This window comes from Myodes glareolus, chromosome 6 (genome assembly GCF_982192425.1).
Source record: "Myodes glareolus chromosome 6, mMyoGla1.1, whole genome shotgun sequence".
Classification (NCBI taxonomy): Eukaryota; Metazoa; Chordata; class Mammalia; order Rodentia; family Cricetidae; genus Myodes; species Myodes glareolus.
The window spans coordinates 64543466-64564546 of NC_142031.1; the positions used below are offsets into that span (position 1 = coordinate 64543466).

The following is a 21081-nucleotide window of genomic DNA, read 5'->3' on the forward strand; positions in this document are numbered from 1 at the left end:
GTCCCTGCACGGGTCATAAAGCATTGGTATTAAAACAATTTCAGAGAAGACAGTAGTTACCAGATCAGCCACTCCTAAAACTACTGTGTTCAGGGAATAGAGGCTCCAGTGTCTTTGTTTAATCATTGTTTCCTGGGACATAATTTGCAAACAGAAAGGTCCCTGGAGCAGCCTCTGTTCTCACTCAAAGACAAATATATTTTATGCATAAAATTGTGCGAAAGAACCAGAAGTACTGTTCTTAAGACTTAACGCTACATCAGCCACATCAATTCCAATCTAAATTCGCAGCTAACAGAAACTCAGCAGTTAGTATGAGATGTTGGCTATACTCACTGCAAATGATTAGCATGGCCCTACGCAAGGATGACACACAAACTTATGAAGCATTTCATATTTTTTATAAAAGACACAGGCTAACAGATGGGATATGAAAACAGATTCGCCCTTTTGCTGCATACAAGAAACACAGCTCAACCTCAAAGACAGATATCACCTCAGGGGAAAGGCTTGGGGAAAAAAATCCAATAAAATGGACCTAAGAAACAACTGGTGTAGCTATCCTAATATCTAACAAAATAGACTTCAAGCTAAAATCAATCAAACTGATGAATATCTTAAATATCACCATTCATTCAGCATCTAATGGAAACAGAGACAGAGACCCACAGAGGAGCACTGGGCTGAGCTGTCAAAGTCCAGACAAAAAGTGGGAGGAGTGAGAATATGAGCAAAGAGGTCAAGACTATGATGGGTACACTCACTGAAACTGTTTTCCTGAGCTAGTGGGAGCTCACCAACTCCAGCTGAACAGGGTCAGAGAGTGGGGCCAATGACAGTGGCACCAGGATTTATCTCTACTGCTTGTAATGGCTTTTTGGGGAACCTATTCTCTTTAGATAGATACCTTCCTTAGCCTAGATGTAGTAGGGAGGGCCTTGGACCTTCCCAAAAGCAAAGTGGGTGGGGGTGGGGTGAGGGTGTAGATGGAGGGAATGAGAGGAGGGGAGGGAGTGGGAACTGGGATTGGTATGTAAAAAAAAAAGATAGTTTTTTTTTAAAAAAAAGAAAGAAAAGAAATTAGAAAAAAATAAAAACTGACAAAATAATCCAAGAATACATCAGAAAAAAATCATCCAACATGAGCAAGTAAGCTTCATCCCAGAGATGCAGGGATGGTACAATATATGAAAATCTGTCAATATAATCCACTATATAAACAAACTGAAAAAAAACCACATGATCATCTTTTTAGATGCTGAAAAAGTCTTCCACAAAATACAAGATCCTTTCATGATAAAGGTCTTGTAGAGAGCAGAGATACAAGGAACACACCTAAACATAATAAAGGCAATATACAGCAAGCAACAGTGACATCAAACTAAATGAAAAGAAATTCAAAGCTGAAATCAAATTCCCACTAAAATCAGGAACAAGACAAGGTTTTCTACTCTCTCCATATCTATTCAATATAGTTCTTGAGGTCCTGGCTAGAGCAATAAGACAACAAAATGAGATCAAGGGGATATAAATCAGAAAGGAAGAAGTCAAACTCTCACTATTTGCTGATGATGATAATTTACATAAGTGACCCCAAAAATTCTACCAAGGAACTTTTTCAGTTCATAAACACCTTCAGTAATGTAGCCGGATAAAATATTAACTCAAAAAAAAATAGTAGCCCTTTTTTATACAGATGATAATTGGGCTGAGAAAGAATTCAGAGAAACATCACCGTTACAATAGCCACAGATAACATAAAATATCTTGGAGTAACTCTAAACAAACATGTGGAAGACCTGTATGACAAGAACTTTAAATCTTTGAAGAAAGAAATTGAAGAAGATACCAGAAAATGGAAAGATCTCCCATGCTTTTGGGTAAATAGAATTAACATAATAAAAATGGCAGTCTTTGCAAAAAACAATCTACAGATTCAACGCAATGTCCATAAAAATCCCAGTAAATTTCTTCACAGACCTTGAAAGAACAATACGCAACTTCATATTATAAGCAAAAAGCAGAGATAATCAAAACAATCCTGTACAATAAAGGAACTTCTGGAGGCATCGCAATCCCTGACTTCAAACTCTACTACAGAACTACAGTAATGGCATAAGAACAGAAAGGAGGACCAATAGAACTGAACTGAAGACCCAGATATCAATCCGCAAACCTACAAACACCTGAGTTTTGACAAAGAAGCAAAAAGTATAAAGTGTAAAAAAGGAAGCATATTCAACAAATGATGCTGGTATAACTGGATATCAACATGTAGAAGAATGAATATATGTGTGTATATATATATATATGTACACACATATGTATATGTATATACATATATACACATATACAAAACTCAAAAGCACAAAACTCAAGTCCAAATGGATCAAAGACCCCAACATAAAACCAACCACACTGAACATCATAGAAGAGAAAGTAGAAAGTATAATAGAACACATAGGCACAGGATACCACTTCCTAACTATAATCCCAGATACTGAGAGCAACAATTTATAAATGGAGCTTCCTGAAACGGAGAAGCTTCTGTAAAGCAAAGAACACAGTCAACAAGACAAAACAGTAGCCTACAGAGTGGGAAAAGATCTTCACCAACCACACATCAGACAAAGGGCTGATCTCCAAAAATATATAAAAAAAAAACTCAAGAAATCGGTCATCAAATGAACAAATAATCCAATAAAAATGGGTACAGTCCTAAACAGAGAACTTTCAACAGATGAATATAAAATGGCTGAAAGACACTTAAGGAAATACTCAACATCCTTAGCCACCAGAAAAATGCCAAACAAAATAACTCTGGAATTCCATTTTACACCTGTAAGAATGACCAAGATCAAAAATACTGATGAGAGTTTATGCTGGAGAAGATATGGGGTAAAATGAATGCACTCCATTGCTGGTGGAGTGCAAATTGGTACAGCCACTTTGGGAATGAGTATGGCAATTTCTCAGAAAATTAGGAATTAACCTACCTCAAGATCCAGCAATACCACTGTTGGGTATATACCCAAAGGATGCTCAATTGTACCACAAGTACATGTGCTCAACTATGTTCATAGCAGCATTGTCTGTCATAGCCAGAACCTGGAAACAACTCAAACGCCCCTTGACCAAAGAATGGATAAAGAAAATGTGGTACATTTCTGCCTCCTGTAACTGCAGTTCCTAGGGATACAGCACCCTCTTCCAGCATCCATGGGCACCCGCATATCCACGGACATGCACACCAATAAAAGTAAAATCGATCTTGAAAACCATACGTAGTTAGCAAATATGTGAAGGGATAGAGTTCATTAAAAGTTTTAGGAAGCAGCTTCAATAACTCATTTAAAATTGCATAACTATGAAAGCAGAATGACAACTTCTAGAAAAGATTACTAACATAATAAATCGTATTTTCCTTTGCACTATGTTTCTCGTATTTTATTAGTTTTTTCGCCATTTTATTACTTTAGGTAATTTGAATGTTTTATAGTTTCTTAAATTTTATGTTTTTAAGTCTTCATTTTACCATTTTTAGCAAATAGAAAGTAAATGTATGTATTTATCTTTTCTTAATTTTCATTAAATTTCATCTTAATTTTCTTCATTTTTCAGTAGTCTTTTATGGAAAAAATTTCTAATCAGCTTTTTTTTTATTAAACTGAAAGAATCCTTTAAGTTGGAAAACTATCTTTTTCAGAAAATTATCCCTTTAAAATACACATTTTACATCTATTTGCATGTCTTTATGATCTAGCTTATAACTAATTACTTACATATCTATCAAATATTCCATTTTCATTCTTATTTCTATTGAGCTTTACAATATTATAACAATTAATGACTATACTGTTAATAGTTGAATAGTAACAACTATTACTTTTAACTCCTTTATTGTAGGTGTTTTTTGTTAGTTTTACTTTTATTGTTGTTGGTTTTTTTTTTTTCAAGACAGGTTCTCACTATGGAGTTCTGGCTGTTCTCAAAGTCACTAAACCAGTCGGGCCTTGAACCCATAGAGATCTGCCAGGCTCTGCCTCCCGAGTGCTGGAATAAAAGGCGTGTACCATTCCATATGGTTTCTATTTTTATTTTCATTGCACATAAATAACTATACTTGTCTCATACTTGCTTCCTTTTACACTCTCTGTTCTTCATTTCTTAAGGTATCATTTTTACTTGATACTTTCGTTAAAATGTTACTTTAAAGTTGCCAGGTTGTACACATTTTTTAAGGTGAGTCAGGAAGTCTAATCTCCCCGAGAGTCTCAGAGTGGAGAAATGACTATAGAAATCAATCTTTCATAATTATTTATTGGTCTAGAAAAATAAACATCTGGAGAAACCAGCCTTTCTAAGGTACTGACCCAGGTAGAATTGATAAAGCATGTCACATCTAGAGACCAGATGAGTTTATAATGGGAAAGTAAACAGAAAACTAAAGTTTTGTTGTTGGGTCTACCATCACCACAACCACACTGACCTTCAGACTGATCATAGAATTCTGTTTTGCACAAATCAAGTACATTGCTCTTCTGCTATAACTCTCATCTGGAGGCAAAGAGAGAATGGAATTCTGGGAAACCATGAAGACTAACCAGGCTGACACATCAGCTGCCCGCCGGCCCACTCGGCACGTTTTCATTATGTTTTTCTTTTACTAGAGAACTCTTTTTCCATCATACTATTTTGACCTTTTATGTCATTTTTTTCCAAGATTGACCCTTATATGGTGGATATGTTTTATAAATGCCAGTTTTTGTTCTCCGAAGGGAGTTGCCTTCTTTAGTAAAGATGTTAAAATCATTTGTTTTTATTTTCAAAATTAATCTGTGCAATTGCTCTGTCAGCCTTTATGTGTGTGTGCTTTGAATTAGTTAAGTATATTTTATATTTCTATTATTATTCCAACTTTGAGATCGTTGCTTTTATCCTTTCCCAAGCTTTAATAGGTAGACATCTGGCTTTAATTTTCTTCAATGATTACTTTTAAAGGTTTCAAAAAATAATCTTAAACATATATCTATCAGTCTAACAATGCCAAGATAAAACATGGAGTTGTAATTGAAGAAGCATTAACTGCAAGAGCAATCAAACCTCAGTTTAAACCCTTGCTGCTGGTAGCTATGCAATTATTGGATCTATTTCTTCAACTTATGTTGAGAGTTTTGTGACATATTTATGATGCAGGAACAGAGTCTCAAATTATTGCTACCAGTTTGAGTACCAGCCGCATGCCAAGGCTGTGAATCCTCCCGCATCATCTCATCTAAGTTTTACAGGACCCCATCCAGAGGAAGCATCACCATTCCCATTTGAAGCATGAATAAACTGTGCCTTGTGAAAGACGAATGACTTCTCAGGGTCATAGGGTGACAAAGAGTCAGGATGAGATTCAGGTTCCTCTGACCTCAAATCCTCATCTTGACCACCACAAAGGAGAGGTTCTAAAGGGTGCTCTTACATAGAGTCCTAACCTTTGCATCAAATTTTCAAATGTGGTTTCAGAAAAGAATCACTGTATACGCTGCGCTCAGTACTCTGCAATCATTTCCACGGCTGCTATTTTTGATTCGCGAACATATTTAACACTGCTAGACCTGCTTTCTCATCCCTGCCTTCTGGGTCATCGCTATGCTACAGTTCAAACCCCTGGTAACCTGGTTACCTCAAGTACCAGCCCTTGTAAAATGGAAATGACTTGAGTCATGGTGAGGACATGATTGGTCTTAACTGTTAAACCAAGTGTGGAAAAGGTGGGAGTAGAGATTCTCCGTTCCTAATGATATTGCATGCTGCCAAAGCTTAGAACTTGAGAGGCCCCAAAGACGCACGTGCTCTGGGTTGCTCTCTGCCTGGAGCGCTGTTGCAATGCACAGGCGCCTTTAGCAGGCAGCGTGTAGTGGAAGTAACTTGGATTATTAGTGTATGACCTTCCAGGGCATTCTGTAACCCCAGTCTCTTTCCACCTTTTTTTAAAACTTCCTGGCTAGCTTGACGTAAACAGCCTTCCTCATCACATAGTTCTGTCTTGATGGATTGTGTTCCCACAAGGCCAAATAAGCATACACAGAGACATCTGAAATGAAGTCAAAAAAAGAATATTTGAAACTTGAGTGGATTATCCAGTGTTTGGGCAAGGTGACAGAAAGCTAACACACATGAGCAAGCCACGGGTGACACTTTTCTGTGCAGACTCGTGGGCTCATCATTATGGAACTGATTTTCAGTTCTTGACAAGTTTTACATGTTAATACTGAATGTTGATGGAGTTTTCATCTCCGGTGTCCCCAGAAGAATTTTAGAGGAAATTTGAAAATCCAGTTTGGTCTTGATCCCAAGAAGATTGGCATTAAAACAAAATGTCCATCCAAGTTTAATGTGTTAAGAATCTTCAAACCAATGGGATTAAAAAATTTTGGTCCCTTTTGAAGGGGAATGCTGGTAATGTAATGACCAAAGAAAGAAACTGACAACAAATGTACTTGGGTCAGGAAACTGGCCACTCTAATGGGTACATCCTCATCTTTCTGAACCTTTTTATTCAGGTGTTCAGTGGGAACAATTCCTACACAGCCAAGCAAGTGACCAATGAATGAGAGTTACCATTCTGTAACTTCTGTCATTAATCTCCCAAGAGATGTTTTCTCTTCCTAGTAACAACCATGATTGTCCAGCAGAGATGAGCTGACCTCAAAGGTCCCTACCTTGACCAGCAAGACTTCTTTAATGGGAATGCATAAATTGCGAACTACTTAATTGATTTACACTTTTTTTGCAACTGAAGAAAAATATTTACTGGAAAGATTCAACTGAAGTAAAACAATCAGATTAAGAGGAGCCTGGTGTCTAGCCCTCAGCTCAGTAAGGGACAGAATCCATATTCTGAAGAGCAAATACATGCCAGCAGCTCGACTAATTGGGCAGTAACACAAGGAGGTGTGACTGGAACCCTGCACAGGGGACCGAAATGCTGAAGGAACATTTTTCTCTGCGCATGGAGTTTACAGCACAGCTCTGGAGACAGGCTCCGCTCACTCACTCACCCGCAACCATACCAAGGTAGATAAGGAATGCGAAGCTGGAGGGAGACAATGGGTGCCTACACACCCTCTATGCTGGAAGTTAGAACTTCTATAACAGGCAGGGACATCTTATGAAGAAATAAGACATTTTCCAAGGTGAAATTTTAAGTCAGTTATGTATAATTCAGAGCAGATTTTCTTATGAGTGAAATTGAATATTCAGTGATCAGCCTCCCAGGTTGACCACACAAGTATTTCTCATCCAGAGAAGGTAACTTGACGAGCCACACACAAACAATATTGAGCTCAAGAAAGCACCTTTCTGCAGTCAGATCGCTTGTTTCCCTGAGTGAGTTGTAGGCAGTTCATAAAGTGCCACGTAACATCTTCTGAACTATTGTGTTCTACTTTCAAGACATACAGTAAAGTATTAAAATGACTTGGGTGTCTACTACTGATCTTCCATCACTTTCTGCAAGAACATACTCTGGCTTTGATAAAAAAAAAATCTGTTTAACTCTAAATTTACTGAGTGTGTTTTAAAAAAATCAATATTTTAAATACTACTAATAGTTCTGTGCAAGGGGTGGGGGGTTACTGTATAGAAAAAAATTGGGAGGAGTAGTAAAGCCAAGGAAGGTCCTTGGAGATTCACAACGTGTAATGCTTTGGGAGATAGCAAGGTAAAGATGCCTTCTGAATGCGACATCATCAACTTTCCCCAACCCTCACTTCTCTACCTAAGGAGTACTTGAGTCTTAGCTCCCTAATTAGAATCCTGAATAAAACCCAGTGTTGAAAACCTTACTTTGGAAATTGTCGATTCATTCAATTCCCTATAACAGCATATAAGTCAGTCATGCACAGCCTAAATGGGTCACATGAAGCTGAACAATAGCTATATATATGGCCCAATATAAAACGGATTTTATTGTACAGTTCTTTAGCGTGAACATTTAAGGTAAAGATGTCTCTATGTCAAGATATTGGATGTGCCTTGTAGACATTGCAAATTATTCATGAAAGAACAGCAGTCCAATGCATAAACATTCTGCTTTATTCTGAATTATTGTTAATAATAATTCATATAAATTATATAATTATAATAGCAATATTTACTATTATGTTTATATATTTCAAATAGTAATATTTGCTAGAGTTAGATCTTAGACTTTCACTGACTGGTCTGAAGTTTTAATCTTTCTATCTACCATGGAGTTCAATGAAAACTGTTTGATTTTCTGTAAGGAGAAACTATAACTTCTCAAACTATAACCAGGACCCCAGAAATGGTAGTTTCACAGTGACAGACTCCCCAGGGGAGGTCTGTAATGCTGAGCTTGGGTTCTGTTTGTTCTTTGGCATGGAAGAACCTATCTATCTATTCCACATTCCTGTTTTAGCAGCCTCAGTATTTTCTCCTTCTCCCAAGCCCCAGGGGAAGCTTGTTTATACCCCTACAGTCTTTATAATTCTGAAAACAATTTTAAAGCCTTTTTCCACAGAATTCAAGTAAACTTGAATTAGGGCCTTAGACTCTTAGGTAGATATGTCTACATTAATGAGATTGCACAATCTATTAAGGGTGCCTTTAGCGTATCTTTTCTTGCACTGCAAATGTGCATTATGTATTGGTAAGGCCAGTAACATTTGGGTGGAACCCACTCTCTGACATACATTCCCAGCATGCACTATTGATCTGACCCAGTAAGCTCTGGTCCTGACTTTATCTCTTGAGCTAACAGGCATGTCAGAGACCACTAGCTTGCTTTGGCTTATTTAACGACCACCCTCACTGAGGAAGCTCGTGCTGCCTTCTGTGGCACTGAGATGCACGGACACCAAAGGGTGTGGTTCCCTGTATTTGAACTTGGGTGACACAAATATTTCAGTGGTGAATCAGTCCTGGAAAGAGAAGGAGGGTAGGTAGGGAGTGTTTATAGAAGACATTTCATCACTGCTAGTCAAACATGTCTCATTGTTGGTTCAGGAGGCACCGGTATTTTCCTCTTTGAAGGGGATGCTGAGGGAGCCAAGAGCTTCCAGCCTGGAGCTCTGCTCCAAGAAAGGGCAATGGCCATTTGCACGCAGGGAACCCCAGGCCTAGTTGCTTTGGAATGTTGACTATGTTGGGGAAAATGATCATATGTCTTTCCTCGGATGGAGACAAAAATCTGTTAGATAGATAAACGTAAAGTACAAATAAAAGCTGCTTCTAGGAATAATAGTTATAGAGGGGAACTGGTCCCTCACCATCATATACTTTCAAAAGTCTCCGCAGCTGTAAAGCTCAAAATCTACTTTGAAGAACATGGTCATTTATAACAATCAGTACACCAGTAGCAATGGTCAGAAAGCTTAGTTGAAAGATGAGAAGAGGGATACCTTTGGCATGGACTCATCACTTGGACCATACCTAAAGTATTTGTAGACCCATTTAAGCAATGTCCTTCACGGGCTCTCAACCCTCAAATGAAAATGGGATGACACCAGTGCCCAAGACTTAGGAAGACGGGAGAAAATATGTTGTCCTTCTAAGGGTATGGCATTATGAGTGACAAGGAGGTCCAAGAAGACTGAGCTCAGGAAAAACCTAACCAAACCATACCAGGAAACACAAACCAAAGGAAATATTTTGAGAAAATAAACAAGTTACCAAGTCAAATATACATAGAAAGAAAGTGGAAAAAGATCATCTGAGGCCTGAGATTTGAACATGATGAAGCCACACATGTGTTGAGCCAGCCCAAAGTCATGTTGAGCCAGCCCAAAGTCATGAGAATCCTGCATCTGTGTGAACCTTGAAGCAGGCTGTTCCCTTCAGGGAATCCCAGGAAAGGAGACTCTTCCATCATCCCATTAGGCCAGCTGATCATGCTCCATGTATTGTCTTAACTGTGAGCTCAGCTTAGATCTCTGTATACATGGGGATTTTCTACTGTACGCTGCCTTGACAAGCCTGAAAGGCTGGATCCTATCTACTGAACAGTTCATATCATGGCCTTTTTGTTTTAAATCAAGACTTCCCAATTTTTCACAAAGGAATCTTAGAGAATATCAGTACTATGAGAGTTTATCTAATCAAAAATGAGCCATACAAATATTCCATCTTCCAAATCTCAGAATTCTGGAATCCAAGCAGTTTAGCTCAACAATTTCAACTCAACGGAATTTAAACTCTGTGAAATAAAATACAAAGTGGACCCATATGAGGTATTTGAACTGATTGTAATGATGAGAATAAAAGTCCACTAAACAACAACTTCTATCAGAGAACAAGCTTCAGTGGAACTGAGTTCTCAATCTGATTTTAGCTGTTTAATCTAACCACAAGACTTTTGAACCAATTGTCCTTGCCACAACAGAATGTCCTTCACCAGGAATGACACAATAATATCATGACTTTGGCATGTATGAGGTGGTCAAAAGGCACATGTTGTATGAAATCTGTTTAAATTTGTTATAAAAATTTTGCCAAGAATATTGCCATATCTGATTACAAGTTGCTATTGAGACCAAATATCACAAAGTGTGTGTTAAGAATAAATATGCTTTTATATTCTGTGAATGAAGCTCACCAAATTTTGTTTCTTTTTTTCTCTCCCATTTTAGAATTTGTTTTTATCTATCTCTTATTTTTATTGTTTTATTTTAATAGTTTCATATCTATATACTGACCACTTTCACCCTACCACTTTTTCACTTCTACTTTTCCACAAATTTCATTTCCATATTTATGTTTATTTATTTTGGTTTTGTGACCTACCAAGATCAGCTAGACCCATCTGCACGACCACAGGTTGGGAGTTACCTGTTGAAGCCTGGTGGGCTCAGAAGATGGGATAAAACACAAGACAATTATTTTCTGTCTCCCAAAATCTCTCGGTATTCAATAGTTCAGAAGTAAACCATAGGCCCTTGTGAGTTCTCACACCCTTCATTGATGACTATTAATAGGGCTGAGATTGTATAGATCCAGGGCTGTAACATGAAGGGCCAGCTTGTTGGGGTATCTGTCCCACCCAGTACCCCACAACCGGCAAGACCCAAAGAAAATCACACACAAGACTCCATAAGATTATAAACTGATTGGCCCATTAGCTCAGGCTTCTTGTTAACTCTTATAGCTTATATTAACCCATTATTCTCATCTATGTTAGCCATGTGGCTCAGTACCTTTTCCAGTGGGGCAGGTTACATCTTGCTTCTCTGTGGTCTGGGCAAGAATGGAAGAATGGGCTTCCTCCTTCCTAGTCTTCTGTTCTCATTGCCCTGCCTCTACTTCCTGTCTGGTTGACCCGCCTATACTTCCTGCCTGGCCAATCAACGTTTTATTAAAATATATGATTGACAGAATACAGAAAATTCTCCCACACCACAGGGCAAGTAACTACAGTTTATATAAGTTAATGGCTACCATAGTTGTATCAAGTCTAGGAGATGGCCTTTTGTAGATCTTTGCCTTTAACACACTTTCCTCTTCTTCCACAATGTTTCTTAAGACTTAGGTGGGATGGTGTAGGTGACTTGTATAGGGATAGACACACATCTATCACTTTTTTTCTGCATCTCAGGCAGTCACATGCCATTCACTGTTGCCCATTGTAAGAGGGGCTTTTTTGATTAAGGCTGGTTGCCGAGTTTGTCTACAGGTAAAGGCATTTAGAAGGCAGTTGCTGATCTCAGTTCACCATCAGAAATGGGCTACTCACATTAGCTTAGTACCTCTCCAAACTTCATTAGCTGAGCTTAGAGCACATGACACTTCTTCTCTCTAGTCATCATTGGTCTTGAATCTATTCAAAAGGCAGCTGGTTACCTTCAACTTCATCACAGTCGAGATTCTATTGCACAGATGGGAATATCTTATTTTCTGTATAGTTTCTTTATACTCTTCTCGTCTTTTTTTAAATTTTGCAGCCTCATTTCTCCAATTTCCTTGCCTCATCCCATGCCTAAATTTTCCACCCACAGTGTTCCCCTCTTTACCTTCTTTTTGCCTTTGTCCTATTCTCCTCCCCCTCATAAACTAACACCCTTCCCTTCCATTTCTTGTTTCCTCTCTTTCATTTTAGACACTTTGTACTTAAGAGTTGCAGCTCAATACTCATATCAGATAGAACATGTGGCTGGAATTAATCTTCTTATGAGGCTTAAATCACCTTGCTGAAAATAATTTTTTCATGTACCTAAATATTTCATAAGGTACATTTTCTTTACAGTTGGGTAATATTCCATTGTGGATATGTACATTCTTATTATTCATTTATCAATTGTTGGGCATCTAGGCTAACTTGAGTTCGTAGTTATTACAAATGGGGTAGCTATGAACGTGGATGTACCTTATCATAGGGTATATAATCCTTAAAGTATATGTTCAAGAGCAAAATACCTATATCACAATAAGTTTAAGCTGATATAGATAGATAGATAGATAGATAGATAGATAGATAGATAGATAGATAGATAGACAGATAGATAGGACACAGACAGACAGATAGATAAACAAATAGCTATGTTGAAGCTTCATGACAGCTATGTTAGCAAACAGAGATATGGAGACCAAAGCAAGGTAACAGAGATGCAAAAAAAATCAACATTGGGTGTGTTGCTGATCTAAATTGGAACCCAAATAGGGAAGAATCCTGGGTCATGCAAGCCACAGAAGCAGCAGAAATATCTTTCATACATTTGACTGGAACTATGTATGTGAAGAAAACATTTTAAAAGGTTTCTGCTGAGTCAATACTGGGCAGCTCTAGAGTTAAAGTTCTCACCCAACATGGCCAACTCTGAGAACCTAAAACAAGTTTCAAAAAAAATAAGCTCTGAGCCCTGGCCCCCAGAATACTTCTAGCTACAGATGAGAAAACTCAGGGGCAGAACTACACAATGAGACTTAGTAACACCCTGGGTCTTAGTTATTTACTCATTTGGTCATAAAATGTCCTGACAAAATCAATTTAAGAGAGAAAAGGATGTTTGGTCTCATGGTTACAGACAGATACACTCTATGGTGGTGAGGCAGATGTGAATGCAGTGGGAAGGGCACTGTGGCAACCACACTGTATACATACTCTGGAAGGAGAGCATGTAGAGTAGGACAGGGTAGACTTCAAAACTTCACTCCCACCCAGTGACACACTTCCTTTAGAAAGGCTCCACCTCCCAAAGGTTCCTCAACATTCCCAAACACCAGAGGTTGTACAATACGTGCTTTTTTCAATTTTTATTGATTTTATTAAGCTGTACATTTTTCTCTGCTCCCCTCCCTTTCTTTCCTCTCCCCTTCTACCATCTCCCATGGTCCCAAAGCTCCAAATTTACTCAGGACATCTTGTCTTATTTTACTTTCCATGTAGATTAGATCCATATATAATTAATATATATGTTAATATATATTAATTATGGTCCTCATTGTTGTCTAGATTCTCTGGGATTGTACATTGCAGACTGGTTTTCTTTGCTTTATATCTAAAATTCACTTATGAGTGAGTACATATGATTTTTGTATTTCTGGGTCTTGGTTACCTCACTCAATATGACATTTTCTAGATTCATCCATTTGCCTGCAAATCTCAAGATGTCATTATTTTTTTCTGCTGTATAGTATGCCATTGTGTAAATGTACCACATTTGCTTTATACATTCTTTGGTCTAGGGGCATTTAGGTTGTTTCCAGTTTCTGTCTATAAAAAATAATACTGTTATGAACAAAGTTGAGCACGTGTCCTTGTGGCACAATTGAGCATCCTTTGGCTATGTACCCAAAAGTGATATTGCTGGGTCTTAAGGAAGGTGGTTTTCTAATTTTCTGAGAAATCACCACACTGATATCCAAAGGGGCTGTACCAGTTTGCATCCAAACCAGAAATGCAGGAGAGTTCCCTTTGCCCCACATCTTTTCCAGCATAAGTTCTCATCAATGTTTTTTATCTTGGCCATTTTTACAGGTGTAAGATGGAATCTCAGAATTGTTCTGATTTGCATTTCTCTGGTGGCTAAGAATGTTGAACATTTCTTTAAGTATCTTTCAGCCATTTTAGACCTTTGTTGAGAGTTCTCTGTTAAGACCTGTTCCCCATTTATTTTTACTGGATTATTTGTTCTTTGATGAATAATTTCTTGAGTTCTTTGTATGTTTCTGGGAAGGATATTATAAGATATTATAAACAAAGGTCACCAGCCATTCAGGCTGTACAAGAACACAAAGCAACTAGCAAGCCTAAAGAGGTACTAACAGCCTTCCCTTTACAATGGTTAACTGAGAAACTCATATGGGTTAAACAATGGCCTTTAACAGAAGACAAACCTCAGGCTTTAGAACAGCTGGTTACAGGAGCAACTAGATGCTCACCATATTGAAGAATCAACCAGCCCTTGGGATTCTCCTGGATTTTTTGTTAAAAGAAATCTGGAAAATGGAAAATGATGACAGATCTAAGAGCTTCCAACAAGGTTATTCAACCTATGGGCCCTTTACAATCTGAAATTCCTCTGACTTCCATATTACTAAAAGGATGGCTTCTTATTGATTTAAAGGACTGTTTCTTTACTATACCTTTACAAGTAAAGGATAGAGAAGAATTTGCTTTCACAGTGCCTACTTATAATAATTTTCAGCCTTCTAGGAGATACCAGTGGACCATCCTCCTCTAAGTCTGTAATATACCATTATATGGATGACATTTTATTATCTGAAACAAATGCAGATACTTTAGAAAGAATGTTTGAAGAAGCAAAGAAAGTTTTGCCTAAATGGGAATTACAAATTGCTCCGGAAAAAATATAAAGAGGATATTCTGTCAGTTACCTAGGTTACAAAATAGGTTTACAGAAAATTAGAACACAAAAGGCATAAATTAGGAGAGACTGATTGTGGACTCTTATTGACTTTCAAAGATTGTTAGGAGATATTTCCAGTCTACAACCAGCTGTTGTGATAACACCTGATCTAGTAGTTCATTTAAAAAATAACTTTAGGTGGTGAAAAAAGTCTTAAATAGTCCATGAGAATTAACAGCTAAAGTGGAAAAAGAATTAATGGTCATTGAAGAGAAATAACAAGAGGGACATGTAGATAGAGTGAATCCAAAACTTAACTGTATCCTAATCATATTGCCTTCTGGAATTTCCCCTACAAGAATTTTAATGCAAAGGGAAGATATTATCTTAGAATGGATCTTTTTACCACATAAGCCAAGTAAAAATTAAAAACTTATGTGGAAAAATTCTCTGAATTAATTATAAAAAGATAATTGAGACTTTGTCAACTAGCAGGGAGAGACCCAGCAGAGATTATAGTGCCTTTTATTGCTGATGAAATTTAAAAATTATGGGAAGACATGAACCATGGCAAAGAACTTGTGCTGATTTTTTAGGAGAAATTAATAGCAATTATCCCCAAAGTCATACACTTAACCTTATAAAGAGAACTACTTGCATTTTTCCCAATAACTGGAGCCTGTACATTTTATACTGATGCAAATAAATCAGGAAAGTCAGGTTACAAATCAGAAGAATTAAGCCCTTATAACTCTGTCCAAAAGGCATAATTATATGTTATTCTCATGGTACTAAGGGGTATTAAAGAACATCTCAACAGACCACAAATTAAGGAGACTATAAAGAGATGTTCTACTTGCTTTTTCTATAACAAACATTGATACCTGCAGGGACTAACCCAAAGGGGAATCAAAGGAATGAAATCTGGCAAATGGATGTGTTCCACTTTACAGAATATGGAAAATTAAAATATGTACACCACACCATTGACTCTTATTTAGGTTTTCAGTGGGCAACTGCCTTGAGCTCAGAAAAGGCCAACTCAGTAACCACACATTTGTTAGAAGTTATGACCATCATGGGTATGCCTGCACAAATAAAGACAGACAATGGTCCAGCATATGTATCTAAGAAAATGACACAGCTTTTTGCTTATTATAATATAAAGTATATTACAGGTATATCAAACAATCCTACAGCTCAGGCAGTTATAAAAAGATGAAATTGGCCAGCAAGGGGCCCTGATCCTGTACCAGAAGATCCATCGGAGGGGTGAGTATGTTCCTGACTGGTGGCAGAAGCCCTGGAAACAGAGCACAGACACTCCTCAACCCTCGAAACTTTCTGGCATTCCAGCAGGGGCTTCTCTACGTGACTACCGCCTCTCTCTTTTCCTATCCCATCCCAGTTTGCTCCCAGGCACTCCTCCCCTTCTGTGGGGTCATAAGATTTCCCAACTCAGCCTGTTTGGGGGCTGAGGCTCTGGGAACAAAGTGGTGAGTGCAACTGGGTAGGAGTTCCTTTGTTTCACTGAGCCTGCACACAGCAAGCCCACGCTTTTGTCTGCAATGTCCCTGGCCAACAAGTGGCCCTGATCCTGTGCCAGAAGATCCATTGGAGAGCATTTGAAGGAAGAGATGGGCAGGTGCCATTGCAAGAATTCCTCCAACAATCTGAAAAACATGATAACACCAGAACCCAATGAACATACAATAGGAAAACTTGAACACCCTAATCCAGAAGAAGTAGAAAAAAATAGACAATATGAAAGTGATAAGTCCCTTAAACAGGATGTGAAAAGCTCCCTTAAAGAAACGGATGAGAAGAATAACAAAAAGTATGAAGAAATGAATAAATCCCTAAAAGATACCCTAGGAAACCAAGAAAAAACAATCAAACAGATAATGGAAACAGTTCAAGACTTGAAAACTGAAATGGAGTCAATGAAGAAAACACAAACCGAGGGATGACTGGATATGAAAAATCTGGGTAAGCGAACAGGGACTACAGAGACAAACATAACTAACAAAATATAAGAGATAGAAGAAAGAATCTCAGATGCTGTAGACACCATAGAGAAAATAAGCGAACTGATCAAAGAAAACAACAAATCCAACAAATTCTCATCACAAAACATCCAGGAAATCTGTGACACCATAAGAAAACCAAACCTAAGAATAGTAGGGTTAGAAGAAGGAGAAGAATTACAGCTCAAAGGCCCAGAAAAATATATTCACAAAATTATAGAAGAAAACTTTCCCAACTTAAAGAAAGATATTCCTATGAAGGTTCAAGAAGCATACAGAACACCAAATAGACTGTATCAAAAAAAACCATCCCCTTGACATATCATAATCAAAACACAAAACATACAGAATATAGAAAGAATATTAAGAGCTGCAAAGGAAAAAGGTCAAGTAACTTATAAAGGTAAACCGATCAGAATTATACCTGACTTCTCTATGGAAACCATGAAAGTCAGAAGGTCTTGGATTGGTGTGCTGCAGAAACTAAGAGACCATGGATGCAAGTCCAGACTACTATACCCAGCCAAGCTTTTGTTCATCATCAATGGAAAAAACAAAATATTTCAGGATAAAAACAAATTTAAACAATATGTAGCCACAAATCCATCCTTACAGAAAGTAATAGAAGAAAAAACACAACCCAAGGAACCCAACAATGTCCACAATAACTCAGATATCTAACAACCCTTCACCAGCACAACTCAAAGAAGGGAAACACACAAACTCTACTACCAAAAAAAAAGTAATAACCAGAGTTAACAACCACTGGTCATTAATATCACTTAATATCAATGGACTCAATTCACCTATAAAAAGGCACAGGCTAGGAGATTGGATGCAAAAACAGGATCCAACATTCTGCTGTTTACAAGAAACACACCTCAACCACAAAGACAGACATCTACTCAGAGTAAAGGGTTGGGAAAAGGTTTTTCAGTCAAACGGTTATACTAATATCTAATAAAATCGACTTCAAACAGAAATCAATCAGAAGAGTTAAAGATGGACATTTTATACTCATAACAGGAACAATTCCACATGGAACCTTCTCAAAAATTGACCACATACTCAGTAACAAAGCAAACTTCCACAGTTACAAAAAAAAAGCAGTAACCACCTGTGTCTTATCAGATCACCATGGAATAAAGTTAGAATTTAACGATAATTCTACCCCCAGAAAGCCTACAAACTCATGGAAGCTGAACAGTCAACTACTGAACCACCCCTGGGTCAGGAAAGAAATAAAGAAATTAAAGTCATCCTTGAATTCAACAAAAATAAAGACACAACATACACAAACCTATGGGATACTATGAAAGCAGTGCTAAGAGCAAAGTTCATAGCACTAAGTGCCACAAAACAAAACAAAACAAAAAAAACAGCTGAAAGCTCTAGAAAAAAAAGAAGCAGAAAGAAGCAGACTCACCCAGGAGAAGTAAAAGACTGGAAATAATCAAACTGAGGACTGAAATCAACAAAATAGAAACACAGAAAACAATCCAAAGAATCAGTGAAACAAAGAGCTGGTTCTTTGAGAAAGTCAACAAGATTGACAAACCCCTATCCAAACTAATCAAAAGGCAAAGAGAGAATACACAAATCAACAAGATCAGAAATGAAAAGGGGGACATAACAACAGACACTGAGGAAATTCAGAGAATCATTAGGTCTTACTACAAAAGCTTATATGCCACAAAGTTGGAAAATGTAAAAGAAATGACTTATTTTTAGATAAATACAATTTACCAAAATTAAATCAAGACCAGGTGAAAAATTTAAATAGACCCATAAGTCATGAGGAAATAGAAGCTCTCATAATAAACCTCCCAACCAAAAAAAGCCTAGGACCTGATGGTTTTAATGCAGAATTTTATCAGAACTTCCAAGAAGAGCTGATACCTATACTCCTTAATGTGTTTCACATAATAGAAACCGAAGAGTCATTGCCAAACTCTTTTTATGAAGTTACAGTTACCCTGATTCCAAAACCACACAAAGACCCAACCAAGAAAGAGAATTACAGACCAGTCTCACTCATGAACATCGATGCAAAAATTCTCAATAAAATTCTGGCAAACATAATCCAAGAACACATCAAAAAAATTATCCATTTCAACCAAGTAGGCTTCATCCCAGAGATGCAGGACTGGTTCAACATATGAAAATCTATCAATGTAAACTATCTTATAAAATAACTGACAGAAAAAAAAAACATATGATCATTTCATTCGATGCTGAAAAAGCATTTGCAATATTCAACACCCCTTTATGATAAAGGTTTTGGAGAGGTTAGGGATACAAGGATCATACCTAAATATAATAAAAGCAATATATAGCAAGCCAACAGCTAGTATCAAATTAAATGGAGAGAAACTCAAAGCCATTCCACTTAATCAGGAACAAGACAAGGCTTTCCACTCTCACAATATCACTTCAACATTGTGCTTGAAGTTCTAGCAATAGCAATAAGACAACATAAGAAGATCAAGGGGATTCGAATCGGAAAGGAAGAAGTCAAACTTTTGCTATTTGCAGATGATATGATAGTGTACATTAGTGACCCCAAAAACTCTACCAAAGAACTCCTACAGCTGATAAATGCCTTCAGTGATGTGGCAGGTTACAAGATCAACTCAAAAAATCAGTAGCCCTTCTATACACAAAGGATAGAGAAGCAGAGAGGGAAATCAGAAAATTTTCACCTTTCACGATAGCCACCAATATGATAACGTATCTTGGGGTAACTCTAACCAAGGAAGTGAACGATCTATTTGGCAACAACTTTAAGGCATTGAAGAAAGAAATTGAAGAGGATACCAGAAAATGGAAGGATCACTCATGCTCTTGGATTGGGAGGATCAACATAGTAAAAATGGCAATTCTAGCAAAGGCAATCTGTAAATTCAATGCAGTCCCCATTAAAATCACAACAAAATTCTTCACAAACCCTGAGAGAACAATAATCAACTTTATATGGAAAAACAAAAAACCCAGGATAGCCAAAACAATCCTATACAATAAAGGAACTTCTGGAGGCATTACCATCCCTGACTTCAAAATCTATTATAGAGCTACAGTATTGAAAACAACTTGGTACTGGCAAAAAAAATCAGAGACATCGACCAATGGAATCGAATAGAAGACCCAGATATTAGCCCACAAACCTATGAACACCAGATTTTCGACAAAGGAGTTAAACGTATACAATGGAAGAAAGAAAGCATCTTCAACAAATGGTGCTAGCATAACTGGATGTCAACCTGTAGAAGAATGTAAATAGATCCATCTCTATCACCATGCACAAAACTCAAGTTCAAATGGATTAAAGACCTCAATATAAATCCGACCACATTGATCCTGATAGAAAAGAAAGTGGGAAGTAGACTGCAACACATGGGCACAAGAAACCACTTCCTACATATAACTCCAGTAGCACAGACAATAAAGGCAACATTGAATAAATGGGACCTCCTAAAACTGAGAAGCTTCTGTAAAGCAAAGGACACTGTCATTAAGACAAAAAGTCATCCTACTGATTGGGAGAAGATCTTCACCAACCACGCATCAGACAAAGGTCTGATCTCCAAAATATGTAAAGAACTCAAAAAACTAGACTTTAAAATTCTAATTAAGCCACTTAAAAAATGGGGCACTGAACTGAACAGAGAATTCTCAACAGAAGAAGTTCAAATGGCCAAGAGACACTTAAGGTCATATTCAACTTCCTTAGCGATCAGGGAAATGCGAATCAAAATAACTTTGAGATACCATCTTACACCTGTCAGAATGGCTAAAATCAAAACCACCAATGATAGCCTATGCTGGAGAGGATGTGGAGTAACAGGAACACTCAGCCATTGCTGGTGGGAATGCAAATTTGTGCAACCACTTTGGAAACCAGTGTCGCAGTTTCTCAGGAAACTCGGAATCAACCTACCCCAGGATCCAGCAATACCACTCTTGGGAATATATCCAAGAGATGCCCTATCATACTACAAAAGCATTTGTTCAACTGTGTTCATAGCAGCATTATTTGTAATAGCCAGAACCTGGAAACAACCTACATGCCCCTCAATGGAAGAATGGATCAAGAAAGTGTGGAATGTATACACATTAGAGTACTACTCAGCAGTAAAAAACCATGAATGACATCTTGAATTTTGCATGCAAATGGATGGAAATAGAAAACACTATCCTGAGTGAGGTAACCCAGACCCAAAAAGATGAATATGGTAAGT

General features: G+C 37.5%; 1 pseudogene; it reads left to right on the forward strand.

Moving 5' to 3' along the window:
• Positions 1-339: 339 nt before the first annotated feature.
• On the forward strand, positions 340-401 carry LOC146894278 (U6 spliceosomal RNA; annotated as a pseudogene).
• The last annotated feature ends 20680 nt before the right edge of the window (positions 402-21081 follow it).